The sequence below is a fragment of the Haemaphysalis longicornis genome, unplaced genomic scaffold (genome assembly GCF_048455015.1).
Source record: "Haemaphysalis longicornis isolate Haplotype H1 unplaced genomic scaffold, Haemaphysalis longicornis Haplotype H1 scaffold_1, whole genome shotgun sequence".
Taxonomy (NCBI): Eukaryota; Metazoa; Arthropoda; class Arachnida; order Ixodida; family Ixodidae; genus Haemaphysalis; species Haemaphysalis longicornis.
Window position 1 is genome coordinate 375,908,820 of NW_027526203.1, and position 13,612 is coordinate 375,922,431.

Here is a 13,612-nt window from a genome sequence, read left to right on the forward strand (position 1 = left end):
TGTTCCTTATAGTTTTAAACAAAGAAGGAGCATATTATAATTATATACTCCACAGTTAAGCTGCAACAGGCATGCTAGTTTGAAGAAAAAACTGAATGAATGAATGAAAGAAATAAATCTTTATTAACAACAGGTGCAGTTGTTAGGGCACCCGCTCGGAGAAACACAAATTTAAGGAGCTAATATAAAAAAATACGAATCTTTGATTTTTGTCAAATACTCCCGAAATGTTGGCCTTAACATTTGCTTGCATTATCATCAAAAATGTGTTGCATCATTCTGTTCCCGGAGCGCGTACCGCGTGAGAGAGGAGCCCTATCCGCCCAGCTCTCCACGACGTACTGTAAGTGAGAGTGACTTCCCTCAGATTTGTATAACATATATGCTTTGTATAAAAGGCAAGTGCTCCAGTAACGGATGGAGTAGGTGAAAATGCCACAGAAAAAATTGCATTTTTAGTGTCCACGTTGGCACCAGAACAACCAATCTGCGCCCAATTTAAAGTCTATGGATTGGGGAAAAAAACGAAAACACTCCTAGGTTCCGCCCCATATCTATAAAAGCACTCTTCCAATTTTTGTGACACTCTCCCAAAATGTTGACCGCTAAATTTACTTTGGGTAGAAGTAGAAACACCTTGCATCTTATCGATACTGTAGTGTGTACAGCGCATTCCTATAAAAATAGCCCCGCTGGACGGAACGTACTCTGGAAATGCGCGCAGTTGTTAACAAAACGGAACGATGTTCTTCACGTTCAATTTTGGGAGCTTCCTGTGGGTATTTTAAAGCAAAGCTTTTTACCTCTACCCCCAAGGGTTCTTTCGCGACCGTTGGTGTCACCAGAAAACTCCAGCGAACAAATAAAATAACTTACTGGCACCCCCGGGAATCGAACCTGGAACTAATAGACTAACAAAGCGAGAGCCCGTTGTCTAACCGATTTAGCTACGAGCACACGCGAAGACTGGGAAGACAGGTGGTGCACTCACCAAGCACATCTACAGGTTTACCCTTGCGTTGTCGCTGAATGCCACGTGAAAGCGTCACGCGACCACTCACACCCGTCTAACGGCCCTGTGCGTACCTTGCTCATGTGCAAAGAGTTACAAAAATTAAAGGAAGCTAACACCAATGCATGGCATCTCACTTCTAGTACGCCAATGTGCTAAAGCCTGTGGCCTCCAGTGTTCACGTTAACAATTACAGCTCCTTGTCGTCCGCCCTCACGCCAAACCAAGGAATTCATTCAAATACTCCTTAATGGCCAGGCCATCACTCCAAGCCCCAGCATCAAGATCCTGGGCTTAAATCTCGAGGCTACCACCAAGAGTGACGTGTCCTTGCAGCGCCTCAAAAACAGCATTAATCAAATCATACACATGTTCAGGCGAGTTGCCACCAAGAAGCGAGGCCTAAAGGAATCCGGTGCTTTTCGATTAATTGAAGCTTTTGTCCTCTCGAGAGTTACTTACGTCAATCCCCTGTCTTCTTCTCGACAAGGAAGCCATAGAGATGCTTTATATAATGATTAGAAAGGCGGTCGAACAGGCCATTGGTCTTCTCATGAGTGCGTCCACACAGAGGCTGCTTAGCACGGGGCTCCACAACACGGTGGAAGAGCTGATAGAAGGCCATCTTTCTAACCAGAAGGTCCGACTCAGAACTGGGATGGGTAACCGCATGCTACACCAGATTGGCTGGGCAGCCCAGAATGTCACTCCGCTTGACGTACTCCCAGACTCTTGGCGACTAAAACTAAAGATGGTCCCTTTGCTTAGAAATATGAACCCCTCACATCACGAGGGTCACCGAAAAGCACGGGCTCAAGCGCTAAACACCACCCTCGGTGGGTATCATGCAGTTATCTACACAGACGTCTCCAAACATCGAGGGCAGCAATACACCATAATCGTGGCTACCTCCAGAACCAACCTCCTTGCGTGTAGCTCGCTTAAGACCCAAGAAATGACGGCAGCCGAAGAGGCAGCCATCACCTTGGCTCTGGCTCAACCGGGGGTTCGAAGGGTAGTCATCGATTCCCAGCAAGCCTACTGGAATTACCAGTAGGGTTGGGTGTCCTGACCTGCACTGCGCGTGCTAAAAAACCACTCCCCAAACGGCTCCATTCAGCTCATCTGGACACACCCTCACGCTTCAATGGAGGGCAACAAATACGCCCACCCAACAACCCTGCGCTTTTACCGCCCATGCTATGGAGCTGCACGAGGACAGTCACCCGCTTGTCACGTTCAGGGAGATAACCCTGCATTATCGCCTTCTGAGACAGACCGTACCTTCGCCTTACCCTGACCTTTCCAGAGAACAACAAACTACCCTACGGCTCATACAATCCGGGCTCCTTCCCACACCCTAGCGTCTTCACTTAATGTATCCGAATCGCTACGACGCTGAATGTAAATTTTGTTCAGAAGTAGGAACAGTCCACCCCGTAACCGGGGTGTGCGAATTTAGCCCTGAGCACCCTCCTCTCTTTCCGTCAACTACCCAACAAGAGCAATGGGAGATGCTGCTGTCCAGGCCCTCTCTACCCACCCAGCTTCAGCGGGTGGACAGAACACTGGACGCGCGGACTGCGCATGGGCCCCACAGAAGAACGAATCACTCCCCAGGGCTGCACTCTGGGCTGTTCAGAAATCTGAACAGAAGTATTTCTTCCTCCTCCTCCTTCTCTGCCGCAAATCTCGTTGCCTCCGTCCGCGGCGCAGAGACGGAGAAGACAGCTCTAACACCGGGTTGGAGCTTACTTTATTTTATAAAAGAAGTTTCCACTCTTGTGCTACACCAATACAACTCAATCAAGCACCGTTCATGCTTCATGCATTGATTTAACCTTAACAAGAATATCTCTTTTAAGTAATAAATGGGGTGGTTAAGCGCATTTCATTTCTCACTGGTTTTGCTGTTTGTAGAGCAATGTGAGTGAATTTAAGTGACGTCGCATGGGTAATCGTTATGGGTGCCGTTTACAGCTTTGCTTCTATCCTTCTATCAGCTCTTCCACCGTGTTGTGGAGCCCCGTGCTAAGCAGCCTCTGTGTGGACGCACTCATGAGAAGACCAATGGCCTGCTCGACCGCCTTTCTAATCATTATATTGCCACATGCACTGGCGCAATGCGAGTCGCACCAGCACGTGCGCTCCTAGTCTCGCAGCGGTCGCGAGCGCTCGGAGACGAAGGAGGTCGCGTGAGCACGTGCTGAGATGGCGAGAAAAAGAAAAAGAAGAGGAGGATCACGCGGGGGCAGTTGGGCAGTGCTCCGCAACGTGAAAGCTACGCTGGTTCTTTTTGTCTTGCCTTGGGCACAAGTTCGCCCCTAATAAACGTTGTTTGTTTATTGCATTCGGTTGTCCGTGACAATATAAAACATCTCTATGTCTTCCTTGTCGAGAAGAAGACAAGGGGTTGACGTAAGTAACTCTCGAGAGGACAAAAGCTTCAATTAATCGAAAGGCACCGGATTCCTTTAGGCCTCGCTTCTTGGTGGCAACTCGCCTGATCATGTGTATGATTTGATTAATGCTGTTTTTGAGGCCCTGCAAGGACACGTCACTCTTGGTGTTAGCCTCGAGATTTAGGCCCAGGATCTTGATGCTGGGGCTTTGAGTGATGGCCTGGCCATTAAGGAGTATTTGAATGAATTCCTTGGTTTGGCGTGAGGGCGGACGACAAGGAGCTGTAATTGTTAACGTGAACACTGGAGGCCACAGGCTTTAGCACATTGGCGTACTAGAAGTGAGATGCCATGCATTGGTGTTAGCTTCCTTTAATTTTTGTAACTCTTAGCACATGAGCAAGGTACGCACAGGGCCGCTAGACGGGCGTGAGGGGTCGCGTGACGCTTTCACGTGTCATTCAGCGAGAACGCAGGGGGTAAATTCGTAGATGTGCTTGGTGAGTACACCACCTGTCTTCCCTGTCTTCGCGTGTGCTCGTAGCTAAATCGGTTAGACAACGGGCTCTTGCTTTTTAATTTATTAGTTCCAGGTTCGATTCCCGGGGGTGCCAGTAAGTTATTTTATTTGTTCGCTGGAGTTTTCTGGTGACACCAACGGTCGCGAAAGAACCCTTGGGGGTAGAGGTGAAAAGCTTTGCTTTAAAAAGGAATAGTGATGACCATTGCATGCGTTCCCTGGCATTCAGTACTGACACATATGGCGTAAAATTTAATAGATCAGTGCAGCAGATACTATAAGCAGAACAGCCTGTGTGTACCCTTTATGGTAACTCTAAGTACCTATATGGCTAGCAACTTTAGGTAGACAGGTGGTACACAGCAGTTCAATAGGGTGACGATTGTTTATGGCGTCAAATGTTAACTTTGAAACTGCAATTTTTCTACAATAATCTGGGTAATTTTACGTCAGCTGTGATATTTTGCCTTTTCTACAAAAGAATCAGATATATTAAGGACGTAGCTACTTACTAGCCTCGAAGACATACCATAGCGCCACCTAGGGGTGACGTCATCTGTAGGACGCCGGGTTATGTTGTCGTCTGCTAGAACACATTTCCCACCTTATGCGACTGCGCGCGCGCGTGTGTGTGTGTGTGTGTGTGTGTGTGTGTGTGTGTGTGTGTGTGTGTGTGTGTGTGTGTGTGTGTGTGCGTGTGCGTGTGCGTGTGCGTGTGCGTGTGCGTGTGCGCGTGTGCGTGTGCGCGTGTGCGTGTGCGTGTGCGTGTGCGTGTGCGTGCGTGTGCGTGTGCGTGCGTGTGCGTGTGCGTGTGCGTGTGCGTGTGCGTGTGTGTGTGTGCGTGTGCGTGTGCGTGCATGTGTGTGTGCGTGCGCGTGTGTGTGTGTGTGTGTGTGTGTGCGTGCGTGTGTGTGTGTGTGTGCGTGCGTGTGCGTGTGTGGCCACCACCTGACCCCGTCTTGCGGTTTTGATGCAAATGATATAAAAACGTGGCCTACAGACCGCATAATCCGGGCTTGTATCATCGACTTGTTGGTAATCAGCGACTTGTTGGTTCCCGCCGACACCGCCGCATCTAGGAAGTTGCTACCATCGCTATCCACAGCTCATACGCAGCCCGCTAACGCCAAGGACGATGCAACTGATGCCGAGAAAAGTTATCTGTTAATTCATTATGAACTACTGGCGACGTGATATGTACGATTAATGACTACGCGAGAACGTTGAGCGGATTACTTCGACGCACATGTTTAAAAGTACTGGTGCGATCTGCAGTTTGGCTTACGCATTACCTATTTCTCCTCTGATGTTTTCTTTTTTTTTTCTATTTATGCCCTGGCTTGAGTAACGATCACTGCCGTACGGCTCGTATGTTTACTTTTCGCGACAAGTCCGCAATGTATGAATGGCATGAACGGGAGTTTCCAACACCTTCGAGCGGATTTAACATGCTTATATGTTTACTTTTCATTAGGAACTCGCCGTGGTAATTTATAATTGCAGTGTGGGCTTTTGTTTGTTTACAGTGCACGTTCCCTTCTCTAGCGACAGGTTCGAGAACTCACGACTGCTCACAGAAGGCGAGGCTGTGTAAGGGGGCGAAACACGTCGTGGTGTAATTATTTGGTGTAATTATTTATTATAGAGGAACCAAGCGTTGGGGGCCCCCAAGAAGTTAGGGGAACCCAAACGCAACACGCGTGCGTGCGTGCGACGAGCTTTACAAGACGGTCTTCTCCAACAGCTCGACGCCGGCTTCGGATATTCGGAGTCGGTATGTTAGGAGCTCTAGGCTTAGCGCCCCGGCAGATATTTCATCGCCACTATCGATACAGTAGCGAATGACAGTCCCTAACACAACTTTTCATCACGCACACTGTCACCCCCCTCTGTCGTATGTTGAACTTTGTATCTGAGGTTATTGCTATATAAGCGATCGGTGATAAAGATACCTGACATGGCCTCTGTATAGATTCCTGCGCGCAGGTATCCCCGTCCTTCGGCCGCTCGCCGCACCGCGTGTGGACGGGCCGGCATTGCCGGGACCGACCTCCACGGCCGGTCAGCGTGGATCGCGGCAGATATTTGATCTTCGCTTTAAAAATCACAACTGACGACACCACCTAGCACAAGTTTTCACCACGCTACCGTCCACTTTCACGAATGTGGAACTTCTTTTCAGCGATCTTTGCGATTTTTTAAAAAAATGTGCGCCAATCCATCCTGTGAAAATGGTTGGATAGCGATGCTGTAAACGACACCCACAACGATTACCAATGCGACGTCACTTGAATTCCCACACGTGGCTCTCTTAAAGGAGCCATGAAGAGAAAACACAAGTTTGGTTCATTCAAAAGATTGTCTCGTTAGAATCATACTGACACCACTTTTAACGTAAACTTCGCTCAAATAAGCTACATAATTAGGAAAAACGGGAATGGTCATGCGACCCACCAGCTCATTTCCCGCAACAGAACCTGTGATGTCACATGGGCTAAGCTCTGCGATTGGCGGAGGCTGGCAGAAGCAGACGCAAATTAGCTAGAGCTTACAAACTAGACGAACGAGCGATTTGCGCTTAAATTTAGGGCACATTCTTTACAAAGCAATAAGAATGATGGGACAAACAGTGGAAGTTACGAAAGCACATGTAAACATAGAAGTACTGATGCGTTCTGCTGTTCGTACTGCGCACAGCATGCTTTGGTTTAGCTGCACAGCACTACGGGGCTTGGGGTTGTCTCAGACGACACTGGCCGATTGACGCAAGCAACGGTGTCTTACGTGACCCCATTTGTCGAGCGAGCACTGTTTCAGGGAACGAATATTTTCTCCCAGAACAAAAACAAGCCAGGTTTAAATTCGGGCAAAAACAAACCAAACGCTTGCCACGGTATGGTGGCGCCACCTAGGTTACGGAACGTAAAGAAACGCGGGAACAAACCAACCCCGCTGTACAGCTGGTGGAGACAACCTTTGAACGGTCCCGTGCCGCCGCAATTGGGACAACGGGCTCAACGCGTTATTCTTTTCGTTTCCCACGAGACCTAGCAACGCGAAACAGACAATATGATTCAAACTTCTTCAGTAAACCGCGTTGCGGCGATAATTTTAGCGCGGTTTTGACACAATGACTTGCTTCGGCGGCGAGCGAGCTACCGAACATGGCGGCGCCAGCGTTACGTGTCTCTACCCTGTACGGCGGATGCGTGAATGAAGGTACTCTAGGCTGCAGAGCGGTCGGTTCCCGTGATGTCACTTGGGACCACGAAAACGCACGATTGAGCGGGAAAATCAAAATTTTAACCTAAATTGTTTAATTTCTCAGTGAATAAAGCACCGTTTGTATCCGGACAAGCGCTGGGGGCACTATAAAACACGAAATCTTTCGAATAAAACCAACTTGCATTTTCTCTTCATGGCTCCTTTAAGAGTGATACCAGAGACAAGGAAAATACACTTAACCACACCCTTTATTACTTCAAAGATATATTCTTTTCTAAGGTTAAATAAATGCATGATTCGTGAACAGTGGTTGGTTGAATTGTATTGGTAAAGCCCATGAGTGGAAACTCTTTAAAAGACAGACTTCTTAATCCCACTACTCACACGCACAGCGTCATTTTTGTTATTTCTCTTCTTTGATTTCTCCTGTATCTTCCTCTTTTTTCTGTCCTGTATATCTATCAGGCCTTTTGCTTCCCCCTTCTCCCCCTTCCCCCCGCTGAGCAGCAAGTCGGTGTCGAAATTGCAGAAAAAATCTCGGCTTTCTCTTCTAATAAAGAGCCTTTTCTATCTCTTTTTTTGTAAAAGCAAAGGAAGCGCAAACCCGGTGTTAGACGATCTCTCTTTTCCTCCGTCTCTGCCGCCGATCGCCTCCGTCGGCGACGAGATCCATGCGTTGGTGTAAGCTTCCTTCAATTTTTATAACTCCTAGTGCATGCGCAAGGGCGCACACGGCCGCTACACGTGCCGTGGGCGGAGCGCACAGCGGCGCGAGAGGTCGCGCGACACTATCACGTGGAATTAAGCGAGAAGAACTCAGGGGGTAAACCCAGAGATATGCGTGGTGAGTGCACCGTCTGTCTCCCCTGTCTCCGCGTGGCCTCGTAGCTCAATCGGTAAGACAACAGGCTCTCGGTCCGTTTCTCTGTTCGTTCCAGGTTCGATTCTTGGCGGTGCCAGTAACTTCTTTTATTTGTTCGCGGTAGTTTTCTGTTGACACCAACGGTCGCGACAGAACCCTTTGGAGGTAGAGGTTCAACGCTTCGATTTGAAAGCGGCGACATGTTGTAGCTGCCGCGACCTGCGTCAGTTGGAGCCCCTTCGTGGGCCGTGCGGGCATGTACGGACGGTCTGTGTGCGGAGCGTTTCCACGAGTAGTAAATGCTTCATGATTTCCTGCTTTAACCATTTCTTGGGAACGACAAGCGAAATCTAGAAATTTAGCTCGGCGATCATCGTAGCCTACAATGTTGATCGGGAAAACGAGCCGCACCATACGCTCACACCGGGTTCGGTCGCATACGTGCGCATACACCACTATGCTCAAGTTGTTTGCGGGCAGCCTACCACAGTTGATACTCTTATAAAGTCCACATGAGGTCAAACTACGCCTCAAGCACTGAACTAACTTTAAACGTCGAGAATGAACACGCGAAGCACGCGATTTCTGTCGCAGCAACAAAATTCGGTCCAGACCAAACGAAAAAAAAGCCATCGCCGGGCGACAAAGCGACAAAAATTCCGTCACTTTCGCTCGCTTTCGTCGCAAGTGTGAATGGGCCCCCAGTAAGCGCGTAGTAAACGAATTGTCACACGCTGCAAGCCAACTACGTAGCAAGATAGGAACCGAAATCCTACAAGCGACTTCCAAACGATCGACGCGCCGGCCTCTCCAGTGGTGGGCCTCGCGGCAAATAATAATATATTTACTGGCTCAGCACCCTCGAGGAGCATGGCTGACAGGGCTCCATTCTGGCGCTGTACACACTCCGGCATTGAAATCATGCGAGGTGTTTCTACTTCTAACCAAAGCAGATTTAGCGGTGAACATTTTGGGAGAGTTTCACAAAAATTGAAAGAGCGCTTTCATATATATTGGGCTGAACCTATAGGAGTGTTTTCTTTTTTTCCCCCAATTCATAGATTGGTTGTTCTGGTGCCAACGTGGACATTAAAAATGCAATTTTTTCTGTTACATTCTCACTTACTCTATCCGTAAAGGGACAAGTCGCCTTTTATACAAGCATATATATTTTGCACTTATCTGAGGGAAGTCGCTCTCACTACAGTACGTCGTGGAGAGCTGGGCGGATAGGGCTCCTCTCTCGCGCTGTACGTGCTCAAAATGATGCCACATGTTTTTGATGATAATGCAGGTACTTTGTAAAGGCCTACATTAGGTGTGGATTTGAGAAAAATCGAACATGTATATTTTTTTATATCACCTCCTTAAATTTGTGTTTCTCAGTTTCTCTTCAAACTTGCGTGCCTGTTGCATCTTAACCGTACCGCATAAAATTATAATGTTTATTGAGAACTGAAAGGAACACCCGCGCGTAAAATTTGATGGTTGTAACTGAAGTACTTCTTGTACTAAGTACATTTAGGCTCAAATTTCGAGCGAAATTGCGCTCTGAACCGAATCTGAAATTTTATTGCGACAAATTTATATCCTTCTCAGCCGCAAAACTCTTTTATATACGTACGTTGCGCATAAAATAGCCCCTTATAAATATTTTCGTAGTGTAGATGTCGCTAAAGTTGGCCGAGGCGCACGGGCATGTGGCGGTGGGGGTCCACCGTGTCGTGTTCCAAAATTTTTACAGCTTGACAAAATTTTTCACGGGAGAAATATCACCTAATCTTAACATTGGAATAATCAGGGAATGATATAAAAAATTCTCAGGCAAATTGAAGAGGTCGATCAGCCACACTTTGTTCGATCTTATCTGAAATTACCCCCATGCAGACCTATGCACACTGGCACTAGTAGACGTGCCTGCTCTGAAGTGTCTTTCGAGCTAAGCAACGGTCAATATTACCTACCCCTCGTCAATGTTTTCACCTGAAAGGCGTATTGTAACTGTCCAAGAACCGAAGTACTTGCGGAAAAAATTCCCCGCATTTCCCCGAGGGGAAGAATGTGAAAGTGCGAATGCACGAGTTGAATTTGCGCGGTTCGGTAATGTTCGCGAAAGAGAGATCACACACACACACACAACTACAAAGAAAGAAAGATGCATTTATTCACAGACACCTATTTGTGTTGTCGTTGTACTTGATTGCTAGAGCGGATCTCAGCTTTGAAATTTCATGTCAGTACTCCTTTAAGCAGGTGCATTAGCCATTCTCACGCCCGATTCTTGGCCAATCCCCCACGTGGGTATGTGCCATGTCAGCGGCCAGGCAGCGCGCGCCCATCTCCCCCCCGTTGCCAAGGAAGACGAGGAGATTCCTGGCCAATCCCCCACGTGGGTATGTGCTATGTCAGCGGCCAGGCTGCGCGCGCCCATCTCCACGTGCGCGGACATCGCCGGTGGACGCAGGTTCAGGGTCGCTTAAGAAGTGCATTGCACTTAAAATGAATCTTTTTGTTGGCGATTCCAGAAAATCGGCTACGCAATATTACACTTCTTTACATAACAAACCGTCAGTATCATAGTTAAATAAGTAATATGGTAACCACGGCTTCCTTACGCATGCACAGCCGTATATTGGTTGCATGCTGCGCTTGACGTTGGTTCGTGTGACTACCTGTCAGAGCGAAGTAGACGTGGAATAATCGAGAAAAGTACTAGACCCGGAAGAAAATTGATAAAGTTAGAGATTAGCACAAATTCTAACGTAGCCGGCAGTGAAGGAAGGCTATGGTATACCTTTCTCGGTACGTTCAGTTCAAGTAACATGTTAGCCAGTATGATGCTGTAAACACTCTTTTAACCTTTGCTCGTTTGTAACCTCCTCAACGAATCTGACCTCATTTAAAGCTCTTCATGAAGCGCTACAGTTGCATGTAAGTGGATGCTAAATTTTCCCTCCCGAAGCGAAGTGCGAAGCCTGCAGACGTCAGCGATGATGTTAGGGTAGTAGCCGATTTTTCCAGCCATATACTGGCAGGCGTTTTCCTCACACCGCTTACCTCGACGTCCTACTCAGAGAGTTAAGTAGTCAAATACATTCTACCTTTCTATGCAAAACAGCTTAAGCAATTCTGAAGCGATTAGCCCCCAAGATAAGGTATTTCGCTGTTAACAGCACAACTGCTTAAGCAGAGCGTTATTCATCCGCCGCACCAAGAAACCTCGCGGAGCCATGACGTCACCTCACGTTGCCAAGCAACCCCCGGCGCAGCGGTGCATCGTTTCTTCGCCCTCGCTTCGCTAGCATAGGCACGTCTCCGCCGAGCCTCACCAGCGCCCCCGTCAAGCCGTGACGTCGCTGCACAACACATGGTGCAAAGGTTCGTGTACAGCTCTGCTGTTTCTCCAGCCTTACACCAGTAGTGCAAGCTGCGTCTTTCTTTTTGTTTATACCGAGTATTCATTAACTTTAAGTGACAAATTTGATTTTGTTTGTGTTTTTTACGCTTCGATGTATGTTCGTGCTGTTGCAATGCAACGAGATCGGGCACAGAGGCCCTCTTTACTGGAGAAACGAAAAGCGTCGAGCACCGGACGAACAAGGCCTCGAGGATAAAAAAAATATATATCCGCCGCCATTCTCCGTTATTCGGACAAGCGTCCATTGTTTCGAATTATTCCCCAAACAAAGGGATGCCCTTCCCAATCAGGTAGTTTGGCAGTCATCAGTAAAGTTGTCTCCGCGTTCGACAGTCATTTCGCCCAATTATGCACTCGTACGCGACGGACATGTCCACAGCGCTTACCCAGCGTCGTTAATTCAGTCAAGAAGATGTAGCGATCATTGAGTCGGCGTATACATGTCGCGCCCACTGCCGGGACCCTCGCTCCAGCGACGTCGCTCCTTGACCGTAATCGCGTTAGGAGGCAAACAGGACGCGTCCTTTTGGAGCGCTGCAGCAATTACCCTGTTGACGGCTACTGCGCCAAGCGCTGAACGCAACACGCTCTCCGAGCACTTTGTCTCCCTCACGGGCACGCAGAAAACGAAAACGAAGACTCGCGAATCTGCAAACGGAGCGCAGCTATTTATGTCTCGCGGACGCCAAGAAACTCGCTCCAAACTTTAGGCACTCGTAAATCACAGCACGCGAGTAGAAAATAAGATAATTTGACACAGCGCCAGAGAGCAAGGAGACGGCGGCGGCGGCGGCAGCACGCCTTGCGCGTTTTCGGACTGCCTGGCACAACGACTGCGCCGCCGACACCGCGATTTGCTCCCCCTCGCTCCCCCATCCCAGCAGCTGACAGAGTCGGCGAGGAGCGAGGCCGGGACCCGTTCGCGGTTACTGTTTGCTCGCTGCTCCCTCGCGGCCGTACTGTAGGATGACGGATCTTCCTCTCGCCATCCCGACCCTCCTATTTCCCTAATTTTATTCGCGGCCAGGAAATGGCGTGCTTATTTTCTTGCCCTGTTCAGGACAACAATAGGGAGAGGCTATAAACCCAGCGGATTTCTTGAAAACACGCTCACTGTACGATTTATTTTCAATGTTAGCCGTGCCACGTGACAACGCAAGGAAAATGACATGTGGTGGAATTCCAACGGACGGAGAACGCGTGAGAAGAGAGAGGTTCCTTACCTGCACGCGTGCGCTGTGCGTAGAAAGAATTTCCGACGAATAATTGCACGAATAACCTTATATAATGCAGCTGTACTTTCATGCGCGTAATCTCCTTTCAATCTGACTAACCTGTGCGATCCTTAGAACCATTTGTTATCGTGAATATCTGACGCAGGTCCAATGATTTCCCCGATAAAGACCTTCAAACTATAGGTTATATTAACATTATATAACATTGCAAGCGTGGTTGGTCTTTTCGCAAAAAAAGTACAATGCCACTGACCAAAAGGGCCAGAAGGCAATGGAAGCATGAAACACTGATTGATTGATTGATTGATTGATTGATTGATTGATTGATTGCATTGATTGATTGATTGATTGATTGATTGATTGATTGATTGATTGATTGATTGATTGTAGGGTTTAACGCGCCGACGCAACGCAGGCGATGAGGCGCGCCGTAGTGGAGGGCTTCGGATTAATTTTGACCACCTGGGATCTTTGCGTGCGCCGAAATCTCGGGCACACGGACGTTTTTGCTTTTCGCCTCTATCAGGAAAGCGGCCGCCGCCACCGGGAATCAACCCGCGTCCTCGTGCTCAGCAGCGCAATGCCCTTAGCCACTGAGCCACCGCGGCGGGTGAAACACTGAGCGATATCAATAGAATAAGGTCTGCAATGGATCTTGTAGCAGTAATACGCAAATGCATGTTAATCCGCCCCTTAGATGCCCCTTGGTTCAGTGTCGTAAATGTTTCGTAACAAATGACATAACCAAGTCACCATTGTCAAGCAAATGCAACGCACACACCACGCACGCACCCGCCCCCTCCCTACAAACATATCGGACGCCTTTCGCAAACAAACGACCTTTGGCAGCGGGCCAGAGGAGCCAGATGTTCAAGGTTTCTGCTTTGGAAAACGGAGACAACTTTTTCTTACGACTGTGTAACCAGCTGTCACGTGCA

At 48.4% G+C, this 13,612-nt stretch overlaps 1 protein-coding gene across 1 annotated transcript in view; it reads right to left on the reverse strand.

Annotated features, from left to right (window-relative positions):
- The window catches only part of LOC144155117 (protein turtle homolog A-like), a 325,730-nt gene that overhangs the window by 103,655 nt on the left and 208,463 nt on the right, over positions 1 to 13,612 (reverse strand). The gene's annotated exons all lie outside the window — the stretch shown is intronic.